Genomic DNA, 11,879 nt, shown 5'->3' with positions numbered 1-11,879 from the left:
TTTTAATTCTTTATTTATAACCAGCAGACAAAACCATAACGTTCAAATTTGGACATCTTACGCCTCACAGGGCCCGATATCACATATTCATAACAAACAGTATAAACAGAAATGTACAAGGACACTGAAATATTGTTAACATTGCAGAGTATTATGCCTTTAAATTATGATCAAAACTTCATTGTATAGCCTGCTGGATGTTGTTTAATCAGTCACACCTAAGAGGCTCCACAGGTAAGTGCTCTTGCCTTCTAGGTTCTGAAGGCTGCTCTTTAGAGGATAATCCTCAGTGGATCTCTGGATGGGACTTGCATAATTCCTATACATGGGATTTACTTTGGGGACAGTGTGTGTGGGCAGGCACTTTAAATGTGAAACTTTATTAGAAAGGGGAATAATGTATGTGCTCCTTACATTGAGGCTAGCTCATGGCTGGACTTTTTGGGAAAACAGGGTTGTTCCCTACTATTTCTTACTTGTCAGTTTAGTTTAACGGTCGGATCAACTGTTGTATAAAATGTATTTCTTCTGTTATGTGTGATCAGTCCACGGGTCATCATTACTTCTGGGATATAACTCCTCCCCAACAGGAAATGCAAGAGGATTCACCCAGCAGAGCTGCATATAGCTCCTCCCCCCTACGTCAGTCCCAGTCATTCTCTTGCACCCAACGACTAGATAGGATGTGTGAGAGGACTATGGTGATTATACTTAGTTTTTATGACTTCAATCAAAAGTTTGTTATTTTACAATAGCACCGGAGTGTGTTATTACTTCTCTGGCAGAGTTTGAGGAAGAATCTGCCAGAGTTTTTTACTATGATTTTAACCGGAGTAGTTAAGATCATATTGCTGTTCTCGGCCATCTGAGGGAGGTAAAGGCTTCAGATCAGGGGACAGCGGGCAGATGAATCTGCATTGAGGTATGTAGCAGTTTTTATTTTCTGAATGGAATTGATGAGAAAATCCTGCCATACCGTTATAATGACATGTATGTATACACTTCAGTATTCTGGGGATGGTATTTCACCGGAACTACTCTGTTAAAAGTCACTAATCCTTTTAATAAGTATTATCATGTTAAACGTTTTTGCTGGAATGTAGAATCGTTTACATTGCTGAGGTACTGTGTGAATAAATATTTGGGCATTATTTTCCACTTGGCAGTTGTTTGCTTTTAATTGTGACAGTTTCGTTTTCTCTTCACTGCTGTGTGGGAGAGGGAGGGGCCGTTTTTTTGGCGCTCTTTGCTACGCATCAAAAAATTCCAGTCAGTTACTCTTATATTTCCTGCATGATCCGGTTCATCTCTGACAGATCTCAGGGGTCTTCAAACTTCTTTGGAGGGAGGTAGATTCTCTCAGCAGAGCTGTGAGAATTTTATATTGACTGTGAATAAAAACGTTGCTCTGTAATTTTTATGTCAAATTTAATTATTGTTATTTTACTAATGGGAAACCTTTGCTAAAAGTTGTGTTGTTTTAAAGTTTGATGCTATAACTGTTTTTCAGTTCATTATTTCAACTGTCATTTAATCGTTTAGTACCTCTTTGAGGCACAGTACGTTTTTGCTTAAAAAGATTATAACCAAGTTGCAAGTTTATTGCTAGTGTGTTAAACATGTCTGACTCAGAGGAAGATATCTGTGTCATTTGTTCCAATGCCAAGGTGGAGCCCAATAGAAATTTATGTACTAACTGTATTGATGCTACTTTAAATAAAAGTCAATCTGTACAATGTGAACAAATTTCACCAAACAGCGAGGGGAGAGTTATGCCGACTAACTCGCCTCACGCGGCAGTACCTGCATCTCCCGCCCGGGAGGTGCGTGATATTATGGCGCCTAGTACATCTGGGCGGCCATTACAGATAACATTACAAGATATGGCTACTGTTATGACTGAAGTTTTGTCTAAATTACCAGAACTAAGAGGCAAGCGTGATCACTCTGGGGTGAGAACAGAGTGCGCTGACAATACTAGGGCCATGTCTGATACTGCGTCACAGCTCGCAGAGCATGAGGACGGAGAGCTTCATTCTGTGGGTGACGGTTCTGATCCAAACAGATTGGATTCAGATATTTCAAATTTTAAATTTAAATTGGAAAACCTCCGTGTATTACTAGGGGAGGTCTTAGCAGCTCTTAATGATTGTAACACCGTTGCAATACCAGAGAAACTGTGTAGGTTGGATAAATACTTTGCGGTACCGGCGAGTACTGACGTTTTTCCTATACCTAAGAGATTAACTGAAATTGTTACTAAGGAGTGGGATAGACCCGGTGTGCCGTTCTCACCCCCTCCAATATTTAGAAAGATGTTTCCAATAGACGCCACCACTCGGGACTTATGGCAAACGGTCCCTAAGGTGGAGGGAGCAGTTTCTACTTTAGCTAAGCGTACCACTATCCCGGTGGAGGATAGCTGTGCTTTTTCAGATCCAATGGATAAAAAATTAGAGGGTTACCTTAAGAAAATGTTTGTTCAACAAGGTTTTATATTGCAACCCCTTGCATGTATCGCGCCGATTACGGCTGCGGCAGCATTTTGGATTGAGTCTCTGGAAGAGAACCTTAGTTCATCTACGCTAGACGACATTACGGACAGGCTTAGAGTCCTTAAACTAGCTAATTCTTTCATTTCGGAGGCCGTAGTACATTTAACCAAACTTACGGCTAAGAACTCAGGATTCGCCATACAGGCACGTAGGGCGCTGTGGCTAAAATCCTGGTCAGCTGATGTTACTTCTAAGTCCAAATTACTTAATATACCTTTCAAGGGGCAGTCTTTATTTGGGCCCGGTTTGAAAGAAATTATCGCTGACATTACAGGAGGTAAGGGCCACGCCCTACCTCAAGACAAAGCCAAAGCTAAGGCTAGACAGTCTAATTTTCGTCCCTTTCGGAATTTCAAAACAGGAGCAGCATCAACCTCCACTGCACCAAAACAGGAGGGAGCGGTTGCTCGTTACAGGCAAGGCTGGAAGCCTAACCAGTCCTGGAACAAGAGCAAGCAGGCCAGGAAACCTGCTGTTGCCCCAAAGACAGCATGAATCGAGAGCCCCCGATCCGGGACCGGATCTAGTGGGGGGCAGACTTTCTCTCTTCGCCCAGGCCTGGGCAAGAGATGTTCAGGATCCCTGGGCACTAGAGATCATATCTCAGGGATACCTTCTAGACTTCAAATTATCTCCCCCAAGAGGGAGATTTCATCTGTCAAGGTTGTCAACAAACCAGATAAAGAAAGAGGCGTTTCTACGCTGTGTACAAGATCTGTTATTAATGGGAGTGATCCATCCGGTTCCGCGGTCGGAACAAGGACAAGGGTTCTACTCAAACCTGTTTGTGGTTCCCAAAAAAGAGGGAACTTTCAGGCCAATCTTAGATTTAAAGATTCTAAACAAATTCCTAAGAGTTCCATCGTTCAAAATGGAAACTATTCGGACAATCTTACCCATGATCCAAAAGGGTCAGTACATGACCACAGTGGATTTAAAAGATGCTTACCTTCACATACCGATCCACAAAGATCATCACCGGTATCTAAGGTTTGCCTTCTTAGACAGGCACTACCAGTTTGTAGCTCTTCCATTCGGATTGGCTACGGCTCCAAGAATCTTCACAAAGGTTCTGGGTGCCCTTCTGGCGGTACTAAGACCGCGAGGGATTTCGGTAGCTCCGTACCTAGACGACATTCTAATACAAGCTTCAAGCTTTCAGACTGCCAAATCTCATACAGAGTTAGTTCTGGCATTTCTAAGGTCGCATGGATGGAAAGTGAACGAAAAGAAGAGTTCTCTTTTTCCTCTCACAAGAGTTCCATTCTTGGGGACTCTTATAGATTCTGTAGAAATGAAGATTTACCTGACAGAAGACAGGTTAACAAAGCTTCAAAATGCATGCCGTGTCCTTCATTCCATTCAACACCCGTCAGTAGCTCAATGCATGGAGGTGATCGGCTTAATGGTAGCAGCAATGGACATAGTACCTTTTGCACGCCTACACCTCAGACCGCTGCAATTGTGCATGCTAAGTCAGTGGAATGGGGATTACTCAGATTTGTCCCCTACTCTGAATCTGAATCAAGAGACCAGAAATTCTCTTCTATGGTGGCTTTACCGGCCACACCTGTCCAGAGGGATGCCATTCAGCAGGCCAGACTGGACAATTGTAACAACAGACGCCAGCCTACTAGGTTGGGGCGCTGTCTGGAATTCTCTGAAGGCTCAGGGACTATGGAATCAGGAGGAGAGTCTCCTCCCAATAAACATTCTGGAATTGAGAGCAGTTCTCAATGCCCTTCTGGCTTGGCCCCAATTAACAACTCGGGGGTTCATCAGGTTTCAGTCGGACAACATCACGACTGTAGCTTACATCAACCATCAGGGAGGGACAAGAAGCTCCCTAGCAATGATGGAAGTATCAAGGATAATTCGCTGGGCAGAGTCTCACTCTTGCCACCTGTCAGCAATCCACATCCCGGGAGTGGAGAACTGGGAGGCGGATTTCTTGAGTCGCCAGACTTTTCATCCGGGGGAGTGGGAACTTCATCCGGAGGTCTTTGCCCAAATACTTCGACGTTGGGGCAAACCAGAGATAGATCTCATGGCGTCTCGCCAGAACGCCAAACTTCCTCGCTACGGATCCAGATCCAGGGATCCGGGAGCGGTTCTGATAGATGCTTTGACAGCACCTTGGAACTTCGGGATGGCTTATGTGTTTCCACCCTTCCCGCTGCTTCCTCGATTGATTGCCAAAATCAAACAGGAGAGAGCATCAGTGATTCTAATAGCGCCTGCATGGCCACGCAGGACTTGGTATGCAGATCTAGTGGACATGTCATCCTGTCCGCCTTGGTCTCTACCTCTAAGACAGGACCTTCTGATACAGGGTCCATTCAAACATCAAAATCTAACTTCTCTGAAGCTGACTGCTTGGAAATTGAACGCTTGATTTTATCAAAACGTGGTTTTTCTGAGTCGGTTATTGATACCCTGATACAGGCTAGGAAGCCTGTTACCAGAAGGATTTACCATAAAATATGGCGTAAATACCTATACTGGTGCGAATCCAAAGGTTACTCCTGGAGTAAGGTTAGGATCGCTAGGATATTGTCTTTTCTTCAAGAAGGTTTAGAAAAGGGTTTATCAGCTAGTTCATTAAAGGGACAGATTTCAGCTCTGTCCATCTTGTTACACAGGCGTCTGTCAGAAAATCCAGACGTCCAGGCCTTTTGTCAGGCTTTAGCTAGGATCAAGCCTGTGTTTAAAGCTGTTGCTCCGCCATGGAGTTTAAACTTAGTTCTTAACGTTTTACAAGGTGTTCCGTTTGAACCCCTTCATTCCATTGATATAAAATTGTTATCTTGGAAAGTTCTGTTTTTAATGGCTATTTCCTCGGCTCGAAGAGTCTCTGAGTTATCAGCCTTACATTGTGATTCTCCTTATCTGATTTTTCACTCAGACAAGGTAGTTCTGCGTACTAAACCTGGGTTCTTACCTAAGGTAGTCACTAACAGGAACATCAATCAAGAGATTGTTGTTCCATCCTTGTGTCCAAATCCTTCTTCAAAGAAGGAACGTCTTCTACACAATCTGGATGTAGTTCGTGCCCTCAAGTTCTACTTGCAGGCAACTAAAGATTTTCGCCAAACTTCTTCCCTGTTTGTCGTTTATTCTGGACAGAGGAGAGGTCAAAAAGCTTCTGCTACCTCTCTCTCTTTTTGGCTTCGAAGCATAATACGTTTAGCCTATGAGACTGCTGGACAGCAGCCTCCTGAAAGGATTACAGCTCATTCCACTAGAGCTGTGGCTTCCACTTGGGCCTTTAAGAATGAGGCCTCTGTTGAACAGATTTGCAAGGCTGCAACTTGGTCTTCGCTTCATACTTTTTCCAAATTTTACAAATTTGACACTTTTGCTTCTTCGGAGGCTATTTTTGGGAGAAAGGTTCTTCAGGCAGTGGTTCCTTCTGTATAATGAGCCTGCCTATCCCTCCCGTCATCCGTGTACTTTTGCTTTGGTATTGGTATCCCAGAAGTAATGATGACCCGTGGACTGATCACACATAACAGAAGAAAACATAATTTATGCTTACCTGATAAATTCCTTTCTTCTGTTGTGTGATCAGTCCACGGCCCGCCCTGTTTTAAGGCAGGTAAATATTTTTTAAATTATACTCCAGTCACCACTTCACCCTTGGTTACTCCTTTCTCGTTGATTCTTGGTCGAATGACTGGGACTGACGTAGGGGGGAGGAGCTATATGCAGCTCTGCTGGGTGAATCCTCTTGCATTTCCTGTTGGGGAGGAGTTATATCCCAGAAGTAATGATGACCCGTGGACTGATCACACAACAGAAGAAAGGAATTTATCAGGTAAGCATAAATTATGTTTTTATGGGGCTGTTAGTGGCGCTTATTTCGCACCGTTTTTTTGGCTCTGTGGCGGTTATTTTTACTGAGATCACATGACCGCTCTCCTGTTTTCCGCTTTCAGTCGCATCTGGAGAGCGGAGTTCTGTGTCTCTTTTGAGCTTGGATTGCGCTCACATGATATTTTGCTCCCCGGTCTGCCGGATAGTGTGGTGAAGAGCAGAGCTTAGTAAACTGTGACGAAAAGTCTATACTGAAAATCGAGTGACTTGGTTGTCAGTCAGATCGATTCCTGTACAAGTTTGGATAAAAAAGCTGTTCTGGTTACTAGTGGCAATCTCCTGGTCCTGGTGGGGTGAGATACCTCAGCAAAGCTGAGGATTTAGAGGTGCTTAATATTCAGTTACTCCATAATATCTTGGAAAAAGTGAGTTATATCTCTATATTTGTTTTTTTCCCTCATTCTTGATTCTTTCAATTCAGTGGGAATTATTTTTTTTTGCTTTAATATAAACTAAGACCCAAATGTATCAGTTACTTTTGAACAAGGTTTGCTCTGTTTGGAGGCTCAAATTGTACCTCCTGTGCAATTTTGTTCTACATGTTTAAATAGGACTTTAAAGTTAAAAGACAAGTTTTCCCTCCTGAGTCTGTCTCTCAGGATAATGTTGTCCATGCCATGCCTCTACTTTCCCCTCAAACGTCCCATACTGTTTCACAAGAAGTGCCCTGCGGTTCCTCTCAACATCCTCCTGGGGGTGTTTATTTACCAGGGGATTTTGATGCACAGATAACATCTGCTGTTTTGGCAGCCTTATCAGCCTTTCCTGTCGCTGGTAAGCGAAAGAGGAAAACAAAAAATATTTCTGTTAAGAGTTCTGACTCTGCTAAGGCTGCGCTAGTCAGTATTTCTAAGTTATCTGATGAAGATGATACATTAGTGGCGTCTGAGGGTGAGTTATCTGATACTGTAGTAACCAATTCGGCAGATTCAGAGGAGATTAATTTCAGATTTAGGTTAGAACACCTCCAGGTACTATTGAACAAGGTTCTTGCTACGTTGGAAGAGGCCTACGCACCTGTTGCTGAGAATCCAAAGAAGTCTAGTAAACTTAAAAGGGTATATGATGCACCTTTATCTGTGGAAGTGCTTCCTGTTCCAGACTGTATGGCAGATATCATAGCTCAGGAATGGGATAAACCAGGGATTCCTTTTTCCCATCCCCTGTTTTTAAAAATATGTTTCCTGTTGCTGATTCTTTATGGGACTCGTGGCGCACAGTGCCCAAGGTAGAGGGAGCTATCTCTACTCTTGCCAAGAGAACTACTATTCCTATTGAAGATAGTTGTCCTTTCAAGGATCCCATGGATAAGAAGCTTGAGGCTTTTTTGACAAAGTTGTACATTCATCAGGGATTACAGTGGCAGCCTGTTGCTAGTATTGCTACAGTTGCGGGGACAGCATCATATTGGTGAGATGACTTATCTGATCTAATCTCAGAGGAGAGTACTATAGAGGAGATCCAAGACAGGATCAAGGCTCTTAAGCTGGCCAATACCTTTATTTGTGATGCCAATATGCAAGTTCTTAGACTAGGGGCTAAGATTTCTGGTTTCACTGTTTTAGCTTGTAGAGCTCTGTGGTTAATATCTTGGTCTGCAGATGTCACATCCAAGTCCAAGCTTTTTTTCTTTGCCTTATAAAGGCAAAACCTTGTTTGGTCCAGGTCTGGTTGAAATAATTTCCGAAATTACAGGTGGAAAGGGCTCTTTCCTACCTCAGGATAAAAAGAATAGACCTAAGGGATGCCAGAATTCTAATTTTTGTTCCTTTCGTAAGTTTAAGGGACAAAAGTCTTCCTCTTCCAAGCCGGAACATTCCAAGTCTTCTTGGATGTTCAGTCAGCCTTGGAATAAAGGAATGTAAGCCAAGGAGCCTTCAGCTGATTCAAAATCAGTATGAAGGCACTGCCCCTGATCCTGTATTGAATCAAGTGGGGGACGGGCTCTTTTTTTTGGCAGGTTTGGATACTCGATGTTCCGGATCCTTTGGCCGTAGACATAATGCCCCATGGTTACAGAATAGGATTCAAATCCTGTCCTCCCAGGGGCAGATTCCACCTGTAAAGAGAGAGAGGCCTTCTTAAACTGCATAAAAAACCTATCATCCCTGGGAGTGATTGTTCCAGTTCCCCTAGAAGAACAGGACCTAGGATTTTATTCAAATCTGTTTATAGTTCCCAAAAAGGAGGGCACTTTCCGTCCCATCCTGGACCTAAAGTGTCTCAACCAATTCCTCAAGGTTACGACCTTCAAAATGGAGAACATCCATTCCATTCTTCCTTTGGTCGAAGAAGATCAGTTCATGATGACCATAGATCTGAAGGACACGTATCTTCATGTTCCCATTCACAGGGATCATTACCAGTATCTGAGGTTTGCTTTTCTGGACAAACAATTCAAGTTTGTTGCTCTTCCTTTTGGCCTTGCTACAGCTCGCAGAATTTTAACAAAGGTTCTGGGGGCTCTTCTGGCAGTGGTCAGGTCTCACGGAATTGCTGTGGCGCCTTACCTGGACATCATCTTGGTTCAAGCGTCCTCTTTTCATCTAGCAAGATCTCATACAGAGATGTTGTTGTCTATTCTACCTTCCCACGGGTGGAAAGTGAATCTGGGAAAGAGTTCCCTTGTACCATATACATGGGTGCGTTTCTTAGGAACAATTATAGATTACCTGTCCATGAAGATTTTTCTGACGGACGTCAGAAAATCAAAACTTCTTGCTTCGTGCCTTTCTCTCCAATCTGCTATTCGTCCATCAGTGGCTTAATGCATGGAGGTGATTGGTCTGATGGTTGCTTCCATGGACATCATTCCTTTTGCTCGGTTCCACCTGAGACCTCTGCAGTTATGCATGTTCAGTCAATGGAATGGAGACCACATGCAGAGGATAGTTCTGGATCTCCTAACAAGAGACTTTCTCTTGTGGTGGATTTCACAGGACCATTTGTCTCGGGGCACATACTTCCGGAGACCTTCCTGGGTGATTGCGACCATGGATGCCGTTAGGCTGGGGAGCAGTTTGGGGCTCCTTAAAAGCTCAGGGTCTGTGGACATCTTGGAGTTGAGAGCAATCTTCAATGCCTTGACAACTTTGCCTCAACTAGCCTTGGTCCAGTTTATCAGGTTCCAGTCGGACAGCATCACCTCAGTGGCTTACATCAACGACCAGGGAGGAACTCGGAATTCCTTAGCAATGAAGGAGGTGACTTGCATTCTCCAGTGGGTGGAGTCTCACGATTGCCATCTCTCTGCCATCCACATCCCAGAGGTGAACAACTGGGAAGCAGATTTTCTGAGCAGGCAGACCTTTCATCCCGTAGAGTGGGCTCTCCACCCAGAGGTTTTAACAATGATAACCCTCAGGTGGGAGGTTCCGGAGTTGATTCCAATAGCTCCTGCATGGCCTCACAGGATCTGGTTCGCAGACGATGTCATCTCTTCTGCCTTGGAGGTTACCTTCGAGGAAGGACCTTCTACTTCAGGGTCCCTTCCTTCATCCAAATCTAGTTTCTCTGAAGCTGACTGCTTGAAGATTGAACGCCTAGTTTTGGCTAGATGTGGCTTCTCTGAGAAAGTCATAGATACTATGCTTCAGGCTCGTAAGCCTGTTACTTGCAGAATTTACCATAAGGTATGGCGTAAATACCTTTTTATTGGTCTGATTCAAAGGGCTTTTCTTAAAACAGGGTAAGGGTTCCTCGAATTTCGGCTTATCTTCAGGAGGGCCTGGAGAAAGGTTTGTCAGTCATACTCTGAAGGATCAGATTTCTGCACTGTCTATTATTTTGCACAAACGTCTGGCAGATTTGCCAGATGTTCAATCTTTCGTTCAGGCCCACCTGTGTTTAAACCTGTTTCCCCTCCTTGGAGCCTTAGGGGTATATTTATTATAGTGCGAGCGGATATGATACGACTCTGCTGTGTGATTCCCCTTACCTTATTTTTCATGCTAATAAGGCAGTCCTCTGTACTAATCTGGGATTTCTTCCTAAGGTGGTGTCGGATTGCAATATTAATCAGGAAATTGTTCCTTCTTTTTGTCCCAATCCTTCTTCACAGAAGGAACTTCTTTTGCATAACTTGGATGTGGTGCGTGCTCTAAAATGTAACCTTCAAGCGACTAAGGCTTTTCGGCAGACTTCTGCCCTGTTTGTTGTTTCCTCTGGTAAACGTAAGGGTCAGAAGGCCACTTCTACCACTCTTTCTCTCTGGTTGAGAAGTGTTATCCGTTTAGCTTATGAGAGTGCTGGACAACAGCCTCCTGAGAGAATTACGGCTCATTCCACTAGAGCGGTTTCCACTTTCTGGCCTTTCAAAAATGAAGCTTCTGTGGAGAAAATTTGCAAGGCGGCCACATGGTCCTCTATACATACCTTTTCTAAATTCTACAAATTTGATACTTTTGCCTCGGCTGAGGCTTCTTTTGGGAGAAAAGTTCTTCATGCGGTGGTGCCTTCAGTTTAGGTCCACCTGTCTTGTTCTCCCTCCCGTTAATTCTGTGTCCTCTAGCTTTGGTACTGGTTCCCACTAGCAATTGAAATGATTTGTGGACTCTCCTGGAAATAAATAAATGTATCAGGTAAGCATAAATTTAGTTTTTTTTGGGGGGGGGGTTTCAGCCTAATGATGGCCTGCTTTACTTGCATTGACAGCTATCTGGATCTCATATTGAAAGTTCACAGCAACAGCTTCCAAAGGCAAATTCCACATTTGGAATCAACCCAGACCTTTTAATTGCTTAATTGTTATTGAAATGATAGGAGAACAGCCTACACCTCACTATGAAACCGCTTATCAGTCAATTGTCCAATTACCCTTGACAAGTTGGGGACTGCATATAAAAAGTGCTGCAATTCCTAAACCATTCACCAAATTTGGATGTAAATGCATTGCAGTCTGCACTTTAAGCCCACATTCATTATATAGTCATTATTATAACTCCAATTGTTACAGCTATAATAATTATAATTTTATCAATCGCCACTCAGGAGCCACAGATAACTGCTGGTCCAGAGTAGCTTGATGGCAAGGAGATAGCATCAGAAACCCTCTCTGTTTTTAAACTATCCATTCAATTACTGAGTTTCTTATACAGGCTTGTAAGTCTGTGACTAGAGGAATTTTTATTTAAAGGTCTGGATGGCCTTTATTTATTTTAGAATTCTTGCTATTTTACAGGATAGTTTGGATAAGTGCTTATCAGCCAGTTCTTTGAAAGTTCAGTTTTCTGCCCTATTTAGTCAGCCTCCACCTAGATGGATTTCTGCTCATTCTACCATATCAGTTGCCACTTCTTGGGCTTTTTAGAATGTTGTATTAGTGGACCAAAATTTGCAGGGCAGCTACTTTTTCTACCATTTTCCTGTTTTTGCTTCTCCTGAGACAACCGTTGGTAGGATGTCCTTCATACAGTTGTCTCAGGTTGATCTGTTTTTGCCTGTTGGTTA

This window comes from Bombina bombina, chromosome 1 (genome assembly GCF_027579735.1).
Source record: "Bombina bombina isolate aBomBom1 chromosome 1, aBomBom1.pri, whole genome shotgun sequence".
Lineage (NCBI taxonomy): Eukaryota > Metazoa > Chordata > Amphibia > Anura > Bombinatoridae > Bombina > Bombina bombina.
The sequence above is the reverse complement of the archived record's forward strand: the minus strand, read 5'-3'. Positions refer to the sequence as shown.